The 13,743-nt window shown below is 40.7% G+C and overlaps 1 protein-coding gene and 1 long non-coding RNA gene across 2 annotated transcripts in view; both read right to left on the bottom strand.

Moving 5' to 3' along the window:
- LOC125365015 (UDP-glucuronosyltransferase 2B17-like) overlaps positions 1-13,743 on the bottom strand; it is a 56,076-nt gene that overhangs the window by 908 nt on the left and 41,425 nt on the right.
- LOC125364922 lies at positions 3,076-12,680 on the bottom strand. Its single transcript, XR_007213592.1, has 3 exons — positions 12,602-12,680; positions 4,868-4,875; positions 3,076-3,086 (listed from the first exon to the last, which is right to left on the bottom strand). It is a non-coding gene; the product is annotated as an uncharacterized LOC125364922 (long non-coding RNA).

Here is a 13,743-nt window from a genome sequence, read left to right as displayed (position 1 = left end):
AGGAAGAATGTACACTGCATATTGTTGGTCCATTGTAGGCCTGTTTGGAGGCCCACCCGTTAACTGATAGCAATATTATTAGGTAGCATAACTTTAAGGAAGCAAAAAGGTTTAGAGTAAAGGAGTTATATCATTAAAAATGTGGCCTTGGGCTGGGGATATGGCCTAGTGGCAAGAGCGCTTGCCTCCTATACTTGAAGCCCTGGGTTCGATTCCCCAGCACCACATATACAGAAAATGGCCAGAAGTGGCACTGTGACTCAAGTGGCAGAGTACTAGCCTTGAGCAAAAAGAAGCCAGGGACAGTGCTCAGGCCCTGAGTCCAAGGCCCAGGACTGGCAAAAAAAAAAAAAAATGTGGCCTTGAAGGATATATTTACTTCATTTATCTTTGTATTTACATGCCTAAAGAGAGTTACTGACACACCCAACATGATATTCTTGCTCGCCATAGTCCCAACTCTCTGCAAACCTACTGAATCATGGAACAAAGTAGAATCATGCCATGTAAACAAAACCATTCCACATGACTCTGGAGTAAAATCTCTGAAACTGGGAGCCAAATGAACCTTTCTTCCTCATAAATGTATTATCACAGTTATTTTGCTCTCGCAACAGAAAACTGACTAGCAATTGGGAAGGGGAGGAAGAAATCAGCAATATATGGGATAATTATTGTACAACAAGCAATTACATTTTTAAAATGGCGTTCATTAACGACCCAAACTGAGAATAATTACCATGTAATTCCAAGCACACATTTCCCCCAAGGGCCTTTATTTAATGAAGAATTGCATTAGATTTATACTGGGAAAAGGTCTGTTAATAACGCTAAAAATTCAGGTTCCTCCAGTGTTACCGAGGTTAAAACCAATTTCTAATGTGATGGGTCATCCCTACAGGATATGTCTACATTTCCACAGAACACAGCGAATATTCATCTGCCTACCTTCGTAGCTCCAAGTGCTTGATGCTGTCTACTGGACGACTTGGGCACTGTCTTCAATGTAGAAACATCAATTAAATCAACTTTTCCCCCCCTCTGTGTAATAGCAATGCGTTAAGGTGAACAGACCAATTTTAAAGAAATGGAAGTATAAATATAGAACTTTCATAAAATGTCATAATTTTATGACAATTTTAACTAGCTGTACTCTTTGATATCCTTGTGTTCATACATCATATTTAAGAAATCACTAGTACATCTGTATAATATGAAGGTTAATTTTTCTACCAGAAGTAAATGCAAACTTAAATAAGAGGCTATTGTATTATTTTTCTAGTAATTATCTTCTATAATCTAAGGTTCAGGAGTTGGGGGAGTTGCTCAGTTGGTAGAGTACCAGCCAATGAATGAAAGTGTCAAGGAACCACGTTTGAGTCCCCATCTTGGACCTACAATAAAAAGATTCCCTTTGTCAGTTTTACTCTGACCGAGCATCTAGTCAGGCACGTGTGTGTAGCTCAGTGGCAGTGAAATGTCCTAGCATGTTTGAAGCCCTGGGTTTTATATTAGCTTTACAGAAAAAGTAGTACTGAGAATAATTCCTCTCTATGAGAATTAGTATAAAATAATAACTTAAAAATACTTACATTAATCAGCTATGTATCAATATAACTAATATATTATTATGATTGTACTTTCTTTAGCTCATACAAACCATGGTAGTCTTCCCTTTTTTTACAAGGGAGTAAAATTAACCTATATTGGCAGTACAAAAGTTTAGCTTGCTGTTTCTCTGCATGCATATTTTGTACTTTGGTCAAATGCAACCTCTGTATTAGTGCTAGGCACATTTCCAAGAGAATACAAGATACTGTAAAATCAAAGATATTAATGCTATTTTCTCATTCTCAAATATTTTTAAATGATTGAAATATGATCTGAAAATGTAAAATAAAGGAGACACAGAGAGTATCATTTTTGTTTTAAAATTTATGTCTTTTATTTTTATTTTCCCTTGCTTGCCTTAATCAACATTTTCCATGTTATTTTGAATCAGTCTTTTACATAGTTTTCTCTTCACTGTATATTTGGTGTCTGTGAATTCTGTCTTTTTTTTTCAACACTAATAATTGAAAAAGTCCTACAATCCAGCCAGGAAAGCACTGTGTTCATTGACCTTCATACACAGCCCTCATGTTTGTACTTGCTTTTGAGAGAGTCTCAGTTACTTTCTATGATCTGGCCTCAAAATCAAGATCTTCCTGCACCAGCTTTCCCCACCTGCTGAATTATAAGCTTCAGCTACCTTGTATGCCTGACTCTTAAGTGTAAGGTCCTCTCCCTGAGGGCTCCATGTAGATGCCCCACCTCATTAAGTCTTTACCCAGTTACCTGGGTAACCTGCAGACCTGGAGGCAGTTACCTCCCCTTTCCCTGAGGTCACATCCAAATCCACCTGGCCACAGCCCTTACCCCTGCCCTAGATATAAGGCAGGGCAAGATGGGGGTCGCTCTCTCTCTCTCCCTTCTCTCCGGCCATGGATCACCTCTGCCACAGGCCAGCAGTTCAGTAATAAACTTGCTCTCCTGCCTGAATACCGCATGGCGTTCTCCTTTACCGGCTACCTACTTTGAAAAACTAACATATATGGTGCCGTAACTTGGATGGGGCTTAAGAGACAGGACAGGCAGAATTCCCATTTATTTTTCTTCTTTTTCTGGGAGTATCCCCTGTCCTGACGGCCCTTTTTCCTAGAACCGAACTGCTGCGAGTCGCCATGTGGCACTTTTCACTAATACCATTGCTGGCTTCCACACACACCCACCTCTACCTCCACACCACTTGTCTACCCTGGTGAGTGAAACTGCTGCTGCTCCGATTCTCTGCCGCTCCGTCCACAGCTTCTGCAGCTTCTGCCTGCCGCTTCTGCCCAGTAAGCTCATCCACTCACCAGGCGCCTCTCTCCCGTGCTTTTTGGGTTTTGCATCACAGTCACATCCAAGCTGGGAAACTGCTAGCACGCCTCTTGACAGTGCAATGAGGCCTGCTTGAAATACTCGCTCAGATACAGTTTTTGCCACTGCAATGGTAAATGGTTAGAAGTCACTTATATTCAGGCTCTCTCTCTCTTTCTCTTTTCCTCTCTTTCTTTTCCTTTTTCTCCCTCTCTCTCATCTTCCTGCTTACTTGCTTACTTTATAAAATTCCCATGTCATACCATCGTTGTGTGCCTTGCTCACAAAGCTGCCTCTTTTCACAGACCTCCAATACTGAGGCTTGACCACCAATGTGCTTTGTCAGCAAAGATATCTAAAAGTTCTTTTCTCTAGCATTGACCACGTGGTGGATATTGGATTTAACAGGCATCAGCTCAGGTGCCATTATGCCATGCCACGAGTTCTCTATTAGTGTGTTTGTGTCCTGCCACCCCCCTCAACATGGCATCCCACTAGAGTTTATCAAAATATGGTTTCTCCATTTGATAATCTGAAAATTGTTGTGTGCTAGCAAAATTGTTTTTCTAACCAACCACGTGGTTCTAAAATATTGGACAAAAAATGTCATTTACTATTGGAATTTCGAAAGAGTCTACTGCTGAAATTCATTTTTGCATGCTGTAAAACCTATGTGCACAGTGTGTGTTCCATGTGTGTATGTATGTGTAAACGTCATTTGTTAGTATGTCCATCTAGCTATATATCTGTGCTAAAACTCATCACATCTACTGAGTTTTGTCATTGCAGAATTCTAGCAAGTATTTGGTCAGTTCTTGACAAGGTACAGGTAAGCGCTAGTCCCCTTGGTCTCCTTGTTGTTTTAACTGAAAATCAAAAAGGGCTTTTGTGGCAAAGACTCCTTGGATTGCAGTTCGAAGCCGGCCCGGGCAGAAAATCTCTCAAACTCCATCTCCCAACTAACCAGCGAAGAGCCAGGCTGGAAGCATGGCTGAAGAGACTTATCTCTTACCAGCCAAATGCTGGAAGTGGTGAAGTAGAGTGGGGGTTCGCTACAATGAAACAGGGTCCCCCCCAAGGGTGGGGATTCCTGGTTCCCCCAAGAGTCCACCACACAGTCTCCAGCTACAAGGTGGCAAAAAGACAGTTTTATTGGGGAAGTAAAAAGTGAACAAAAAGTGAACCTACCGGCCTTGGTCGCAGCCCAGACTTGGGAGCCGAAATTGCCGACCATGAGTGCAGGATCAGGGCCCAGACTCGGGAGCTGGGACCGCCCGCATGTGTGCAGCCCAGACTCGGGAGCTGGGACTGTGCACACCTGTGCAGCCCAGACTCAGGAGCTGGGACCGCATGTGTCCATGTGGCCTTCCAGCCTGGTTATAAGGCAAACATCACAGACCAACTTGTCACACGCAGGTGACCAATGTAGATACAATACTTACAGAGCATGGTAGGCCGCATGCAGGTGGCCAATAGAGTTGCAATCTGTCTCATAATATTTATTTGAACTAACCTATCATTCTAGTTAGAATTGACGCATGGATTTGGAGGGGCTCACATGATGCAGGCGGATATGCCTACTCATAGCTGGTTCCCTTGAAGCTCCCAGGCCTCAGGTGGTCAATCTACATAACTTATCATAATAAAGAGGAGGACACAGGTTCCCTTGAAGCTCCCAGGCCTCAGGTAGTCAATCTACATAGTAAAGGGGAGTTTCCCTGAATAGGGTGGGGGAGGGCTTAGTGGAGATGGAGTTGGCTTCTGCTCTAATCTGAGCTGGAGTCAACCTGAAGTCCCTCCACAGCTATTGATGGCACTGGGCAGATCTGGCCTCCCTATTACAGTGGAGCTGTGGCTCAAGTGGTAGAGTGCTAGCCTCGAGCAGAAGTGCTCAGGGACAGTGCCCAGACCCTGAGTTCAAACCCCGTGAATGCCAATGGTGGCAAGCCATCCCAGCAACAAGCACCTAGACCACTGGGACTCAGCCAGTTCCGGGAACAAGTATCATGGAGTGGAGTAAGAGGAAAATGATCGTATCCAAAATGGAGTCACTTTGTCTCACCCTTTCAAAATTCATCAGAGCCGGGGGATCAAGAGATAGTAGCTTGTCCATCTAATGTCCATACCTGAGTATAAGAACTAGCCAAGTCACCCAATGTTTAATTTTGTGCCCTAAGCCCTTCGTTTTGCCTTAAAATTTTTTTGTCCAGCCCCTGCCTCATGAGACTTCTTCCAGGCTTCATTCAAGGACTGGCATCTACCACCAAGGGACCCTGCTGGTCGCCTTCTCCAGGAGAGGCCACATTTCTGCCTTTTACCCCTAATGCCGACGCCCCTTGCCAGCAGGAAGCAGCCAGAGAGAGTCTTCGCCCTTTTTCATAACTATTAAAAGGCTCCATGTCGATGCCCCCACCTCATTAAGTCTCCACCCAGTTACCTGGGTAACCTGCAGACCTGGAGGCAGTTACTTCCCCTTTCCCTGAGGTCACATCCTAAAACACCCGGCCACACCCCTTGCCCCTGCCCTAGATAAAAGGCGGGGCTGGGTGGGGGTCTCTCTCTCTCTCCCTTCTCTCTGGCCATGGATCACCTCGGCCACGGATCACCTCGGCCACAGGCCAGCAGTTTGGTAATAAACTTTCTCTCCTGCCTGAATACCGCGTGGCATTCTCCTTTACCGGCTACCTACTTTAAAAACCTAACATAAAGTTTTTGTTTTGTCAAATTTACTGCTTCTCTTTAAGTAGCTTACAAAACACTTGCCATTCCCTGTGATGATTTCTTAAATGAGGCCCAAAGAAATGAAAACTACAGCCATATAAGGGGCTGGCAATTAGGGAGAACGTGAAACACAAGCATTTCACACAACAAAATGTAGTTGTTTGGTTGTTAATGTGTTCCTGGTTTTCTCGCAGCCTGATCCTCGCGGGCCAGGGCTGGGGACCTCTGGCTTGGAGTCGTGGGAGCTGCAGGTCTCACCAGAAGAGACGCCACCTGGCTAACGGGCTGATTCCAGAGTGGAACTGAGTATTTGAAATATTTCAAGCATGACTAAAATAGAAGCAGAGGAGCTGATAGAGACTGAGATTGATGGAACTGAGAAAACAGAATGTACAGAGGAAAGCATTGTAGAACAAACCCACACGCCAGCTGAATGTATAAACCAGGGTATAGATATGAATGAGCCGATAGGTAATTTAAAGAAATTACTAGAACCACGATTACAGTGTTCTTTGGATGCTCATGAAATTTGTCTTCAGGATATCCAGCTGGATCCAGAACGAAGCTTATTTGATCAGGGAGTAAAGACAGATGGAACTGTACAGCTTAGTGTACAGGTAATTTCTTTGAATCATATGTGTATGTACAAATTACTATATATGTTCAATTGACCACTTCATACCTATACACACACACACACACACACACACACACACACACGAAGGCTTAAAAATATTCCAAAGGACAATTATTAAATTACTTTTAGTTAAGTAATCAGTATGTGAAATTCCTTACTACAAACTAACACTAAACAGAGATAGCTTTAACAAAAATTCTCTCTCATTGTTTCTACAATGTTATGTGCAAGTCAAATGTGAGACTGGGTAGAGCTTTTGTAGCAGAAAGGCCACTCTGAAGATAATCCTTTCTATACCTCTCATCATTTCCTTTGAAATTCATCCCCAGAACAACTTTAGAAGTTACTTTTCACAGTTGATTGGAGGGGCCAGGTACTGCCAGCACTAAGCAGTGCCTTAAATGAGCACCATAGTCAGAATCTTAGGGACCGGAAGACAAGGCAGGTCTGATTTCCTTATCTGGTAACGTTAAGTCATTTTCAATACTGGCTATAGGATTTCAAACTGCATTGTTACTTCATTTATACTGCATAAGGCCTTTAAGATTCTGTAGTAAATAACTAACAAAAATAAAATCTATATCTTTTATTAGCACTTATTTGGGCACCATGGCTTTTAGAATGTCCAAATAGAATGTTACAACATGTAACAGTATATAGAAACCCCTAACATCCGGTCACAGTAGCAGCTATCAAAGTTTTGCACCATCCCTTTAAGTCCTGTGGAACTGATAAGTCATTTCTTGTTTTAAAAGAAAATACTAAAGTGTAATCTGGTATCTCAAGAGCTTAAGAATCTTGACTTTTAGATTTGAAATTCTTTTGATACATTATGTTTTAGCAAAAAAGACAACAGATTTTAGATCTCAAATTCCGTGTGTGTGTTTTGAAGGAAAGGAATAAAAACAAGCTTTTTTTTCTCCTCTAAGCATTCTTCAGATGATTTTTATCTTTTTTATTTTCTTAAACTGTTTTCCCCCTTGGGAAGGTTTTGTTTCGTTCTTTTTTTTTTTTTTTTGGCCAGTCCTGGGCCTTGGACTCAGGGCCTGAGCACTGTCCCTGGCTTCTTTTTGCTGAAGGCCAGCACTCTGCCACTTGAGCCACAGTGACACTTCTGGCCATTTTCTGTATATGTGGTGCTGAGGAATTGAACCCAGGGCCTCATGCATATGAGGCAAGCACTCTTGTCAGTAGGCCATATCCCCAGCCCCACGTTCTTTGTGTGTAGATTTGTGGAGTGTGGTTAGATGCTCTTTCTTCTTCACTTCTCTCACCGTCATTTTATGCACCATTACAGCTGACACGTCTCATTTTTCCAATTGATTAAGGAAGCATTTGAAGTCCTACGTCTCAACGGAAAAATAAAATATTCTGTTGCCCTTATTGAGGTGACAGTTTCCTATTAAGTGTAACTGTTAAGAAACTATAATTCATGCTTAGTTGTTTTTTTTCCCCCCTGTAGAATGATATATTCAAAGAAAACAGACATATTGTTGATCATCTTTTGTACTGAGTACAAAATAATGAAATACTCACTTTTGTCTTAAAGCTATCTTTTTTCTTGCAAAGTTTATATTTGACCAACTTCCATACTGTATTGCTGGCTTGAAAGTTTGTGTTGGCACTGGAAAAAAAGTCAAACACATAACACAGAATTTCCAAATTTCCATGTGTGGTTGATCTTCACATACATCAATTGATTCCATTCATTTTGGTATCAATCTGGGTCAAATTAGGAAAATTAATTGTATTTTCCCTGAATGGTAATACCCCAGTATGATATTTCTTTTTTTTTTTTTTTTTTTTTTTTGGCCAGTCCTGGGCCTTGGACTCAGGGCCTGAGTACTGGCCCTGGCTTCTTCCCGCTCAAGGCTAGCACTCTGCCACTTGAGCCACAGCGCCACTTCTGGCCGTTTTCTGTATATGTGGTGCTGGGGAATCGAACCTAGGGCCTCGTGTATCCGAGGCAGGCACTCTTGCCACTAGGCTATATCCCCAGCCCATGATATTTCTTTTTAAGGGCTGTGCCTCCAGATATTTTTGGTGAGGTCTGCTATTTTCTGCATTCATCATTTTTGCTACTTTTATAAAGAAGTATGTGTCTTTGAAATAGCACAAGAATGTTTAAAAATTCTTAATGACAAAAGCACCTTAATGTCTTTAGACCTAAAGCATATAAAAATATGGATACTTCAATATTTCATTAGCGTCCAGGAAAAACTACTTGCAATCTTTTGTAAAAGGAGGAGGATTTTTGCATACATTTTTACTCTTTAAATAAAGACGCTTATACTCTCATAATAACAATTATGTATTTCTTTGTGTTTTTGTAATTTTACATAAAACAGTTATTTTCTATTTTTACTCAGATAACAATATTTGTGTAGTCTGGCCCACGCACTCTCGGTGGACAGCCTGCTTCTGGCTCAGCTCCGCACACTGGGGAGTGGAATAATTAATGCAAATGTTACCGCATTCATTGGAAATGGTGTGGGAATTCATCTGCCTGGATTGTTTGAAGAAGTGGGGAAAAACATTCAAAAAGGAAACGGTCTAGAAGGCTGGGAAACGAGACTTGTTGTATCTGACAGAGCTCATATTGTATTCGATTTTCATCAAGCAGCTGATGGGATCCAGGAACAAAGACAAGAACAAGAAGGAAAAAAATTGGGTACTACAAAAAAGGGCATTGGCCCAGTTTACTCTTCCATAGCTGCTCGAAGTGGACTTCGGATGTGTGATCTTGTGTGTGACTTCAGTGGCTTTGCTGAGAGGTTCAAAGTTCTGCCTAACCAGTACAAATCTATATATCCTACTTTGGAAGTAAACATTGAAGGTGAATTACAGAAACTCAAGGGTTATATGGAAAAAAATAAACCAATGGTGAGAGATGGAGTTTTTTCCTTTTTTCTTTTTTTCAAATTTTTATTATCAAACTGATGTACAGAGAGGTTACAGTTTCATACGTTAGGCATTGGATACATTTCTTGTACTGTTTGCTACCTTGTACCTCATACCCCCCATCCCCCTTTCCCTTTGCCCCCTGAGGTGTTCAGTTCACTTACACCAAATATTTTTGCAAGTATTGCATTTGTAGTTGTCTTTTTTTACCCTGTGTCTCTCAATTTTGGTATTCCCTCTCAATTTCCTACATCTAATACCAGTATACACGGTTTCCAATATACTCAGATAAGAGTACAGAGATAGTGTGGGTACAACCACAGGAAGGTGATACGAGAACATCATCAATAATAGAAGCTACAGATACAGATGGGACGTTGAAAGTAGTTACAACTGTGATATAACAATCGTTTCCATCAAATGGAATTCATTTCACTTAGCATCATCTTATGTGTTCATAAGAGTATAGCTATTGGGCTCTTGTGATGCTCTGCTATGACTTGCCTAGACCTGTACTAATTATTCCCAATAAGGGAGACCATAGAGCCCATGTTTCTTTGGGTCTGGCTCACTTCACTTAGTATAATTTTTTCCAAATCCTTCCATTTCCTTACAAATGGGGCAATGTCATTCTTTCTGATAGAGGCATAAAATTCCATTGTGTATATGTACCACATTTTCCTGATCCATTCGTCTACGGAGGGGCATCTGGGTTGGTTCCAGATTCTAGCTATGACAAATTGTGCTGCTATGAACATTGTTGTGCTGGTGGCATTACTGTGATTTTGTTTGTGGTCTTTTGGATAGATACCCCAAAGTGGGGCTGCTGGGTCATAGGGGAGTTCTATATTTAACCTTCTAAGGAATCTCCATACCACTTTCCAGAGTGGCTGAACCAGTTTACATTCCCACCAACAATGAAGTAGTGTTCCCTTTTGGCCACATCCCCTCCAACAATTGTTATTATTAGTTTTCTTGATATATGACATTCTTACTGGGGTGAGATGGAATCTCAATGTCGTTTTGATTTGCATTTATTTTATGGCCAGTGATGTAGAGCACTTTTTCATATGTCTCTTGGCCATTCTCATTTCCTCATCAGAAAAGTCTCTTTGTAAGTCTTTAGCCCACTTGATGAGGGGGCTATTGGTTCTTTGAGGTTTTGTTTTGGAGGAATGTAATTTTTTTAGTTCTGCATATATTTTAGAGATGAGGCCTTTGTCTGTTGAATGTCCGGTAAAGATCTTCTCCCAGTCTGTGGGCTTTCTGTTTATCTTGCGAGCTATGTCCTTTGCAGTGCAGAAGCTCTGCAGTTTGATGCAGTCCCATTTGTCCAACCTTTCTTTGATTTGTACCCTTTCTGGGTCATTGTAAAAGAAGTTCCGTCCTGTGCCAAGGAGTCCTAGTGTTACTCCTTCTCCTTCCTTTAGTGTTTTCAGGGTGTCTGTTTTGATTTTGAGGTCTTTAATCCACTTGGAATTCATTTTGTTGCAGGGTGATATAGAAGGATCTAGTTTTAGTTTGTTGCATGTGTTGAGCCAGTTTTGCCAGCACCATTTGTTAAAGAGGCTATCTTTCTTCCAAACTATTGTTTTAGCTCCTTTATCAAAGATTAAGTAGGCATAGTTCTGTGAGTTCATTTCTGGGTCTTCAATTCTGTTCCATTGGTCTTCAGGCCTGTTCCGGTGCCAATACAAAGCTGTTTTTATTACTATAGTTTTATAATACAGCTTGAAGTTGGGTATTGGCCCTTACAAAGCTGGACATTTTGGACATGTTTACAGAAACCAAAGTTGGAGTGGCTTACAAGTTAGATGGTGAAATCAAAACTCATTTTCCAGCAAACCATGATGTCTTATATAAAGTTGAGGTCTAATACAAGACTCTTCAAGGATGGAACACAGACATATTGAATGCATGGACGTTTAAAGAACTACCTGTAAATGCACAGTGTTATGTTTGCTTTGTTGAAGATGGGCTTCAGATTCCAGTGAACTGGATTGGTGTAGGTAAATCTAGAGAGTCTATGATTCACCTCTTTTAAGGATGGTCAGGGGATGCAAGAAACACTCCTATGAGCGAGGCAAAAGACTCACTTAAATACTCCTTTATGACCTACAAGTTCCAGAATGAAGAAATGGAGTGAGTTTGGAGCCTGGCACCTGTTTCCAGGCTGTAAGGTTGTTTTGCCAATGTCTCGAGGAGACCACCAAGAAGATCACCGAGAGCCAGATGTTCCGAAATGGAAAAGCAAGCCTTTTTCAGGCGAGCTGCAACTTGGGCCTTGGTCTACCCACTGACACAGTGGAAGTTAGGAGGAAGGCCACGAGCAGAGTTTCACATGGGTATTTAAAGGAAAAAAATCACAAAGTTACATAGAGCAGGTGCAAGCAGGTTTGGGGTGCGAGGACAAATCTTATTGGATCGGGGCTAGGGGTTCTCTAAAATTGGTCTGACGACATTCCAGGGTGTTCAACGTATCTGGAACGTTCCCGAACCAGTTGGGCCATCCGGGAAATGGGTTTTTATGGTCAGTTGGTTTCAGCACAAACAACTTTGTTCCTGGAATCTGTATAATGTCTAGTTTCACCATAAACAAGCCATTTTCCGGGTTTTATGTAAGTGTTTGGTTATTCTTAGCTTAACACAAACAACAAGATGGTTGCAGTTTCAAGATGGAGTCATCCTAGTCTTTTAAGGTGGTGGCTGTTTTGGAGATAGATGTGGGCATATTCCAGTGCCAGCTTCCTTACCTGGCACAATGGCCGAATCGTCTGTTGCTCCTGCTGCTCATGGTGCCATGTTTCCTGTCGTTGTTTAGTAGTAGGTAGAATCCCTGTTGTTTGAACTCCAATGAGTCTCCTCCAGTGTAGGTTTTCTTCATTGTCATTGTGTATTCCTTAGTTTTGCCCCCTAGTACTGTAGATAGTAAGGACAATGCAGTTTTGCACAAGCATTTCTTCATTTTGATCATTCTTTCATTGTAATCTTTGTTGTTAGAAAAAGTGATGGCAGAATAGCTTTGTAAACTCCATACTGCTAGGAATTCTGTCTTACATAGGAACTGTTACTTTTAGTGGAGACCATTGCAAATCTGAGCTTTGGTGGGGTGGGGGCTATGTCATAATGCGTCCCTTCGTTTATACAGAACTTACTTCTCTCTTCACATTATTTAATGTGTTAAATGTTCAAAGAGAAAAGATGTTTCCCCCAGCAACAACCTTAATGTTTAAAAAATATAGTCATTAAAAAGATCTATTATGATACTTAGTGGATATTTTTCTTTAGTTTGAGACATGAACTGAATTAAAAAAAAATCTAAATCTAATGGATTGATTTTTCAACATTGTGCCAGCCAGTATATCTACAAAATCATATGCAAGTGTCTAATGAGCCCTAATTGTTGGCCATATTGTGATCATGCCTTAATTTCTTTCTCACAAAAAAAGGGTGTTGTTTTGATAGTTAGGCATAATATATTGTGTTGTAGATTATCCTACCATGAACTAGTAAATGTTTAGTTACCACTTAAATTTATTTCATAATGCCATCAATAGCTGATAAAAAGGGACCATATATTTCTAGTAAAATAAATTTGTGGATAAAATGTAAAAATAGTAAATGAGAAAAATAAAAGTATTATACAGTAAAATAAAAATATGTTTCTAATTTAACTTCTGGATATTTAAAAACAACCACAATAAACTTTTCTCAAATTAAAGGCATTGAAATTTATAACCCTGGATTACCACAGTGTTGGTTGTAAAACTTTCTTTCTTAAATATAAATCATTGATTTGTGTAATTACTCTGTATCAGCTTCTTGCTTAAAATCTTGCTTAAAATCACAGGTTAACATTTAGAACGTACCCTTGTTCTAAACATATTAGGGATGGAAATACCCAAGTAAGCATGTGAGAGTCCTTTCATGATCAGGTGCAATTCATAACACACAGTAGGAATCTGAAATAGGTTCTTAATTGATCATAGTCCAGCTTAGACTATGATGGCCTTCTGTATCGATTTCCAGAAACTAAGATGACAGGAAAATACACCCCTATTCAGCTGTTGGTTTTCGGCTTTATGACCTTTACTGACCTGTGTGAACTGTAATCTGAACTTTTCTGTTCCCCATGAACTTTGGTATGAACGTTTGTTTCTGGTATGCATTCGCTCTTTTGGGGAATGTAGACCATTAGGTCTAGTGAGATATCATAGACATCCAGTCCATATGTAGAGTTTTTACGTGGATTGTATGTGCTAGATTTCTTCTTTGTCAGACCATTTTATATCTTCCATTCTGTCATGTCTCTATTACCACTACAACCATATTTCCCTGAGGCATTCTGCCTCATACTCTCTGAGAGAATAGTTGCTGTTTTTAGCTGATTAGGTCCTTCCTTTTGGGTGAAGCATTCGCAATGCTTTGAGTTTTTCATCTTGATGACTTCCTAAGCCCAGTTTCAGGATTCCGTATTAGAGTGCTTGAATGCTGGAATGCTTGATAGCGAAGGTACTTGCAGGCTTTGGAAGCATACTACAATAAATTGATGCTATGGTTCAAACTGAATTGGAAAAATGTCA

Source organism: Perognathus longimembris, chromosome 16 (genome assembly GCF_023159225.1).
Source record: "Perognathus longimembris pacificus isolate PPM17 chromosome 16, ASM2315922v1, whole genome shotgun sequence".
Classification (NCBI taxonomy): domain Eukaryota; kingdom Metazoa; phylum Chordata; class Mammalia; order Rodentia; family Heteromyidae; genus Perognathus; species Perognathus longimembris.
The sequence above is the reverse complement of the archived record's forward strand: the minus strand, read 5'-3'. Positions and strand labels throughout refer to the sequence as shown.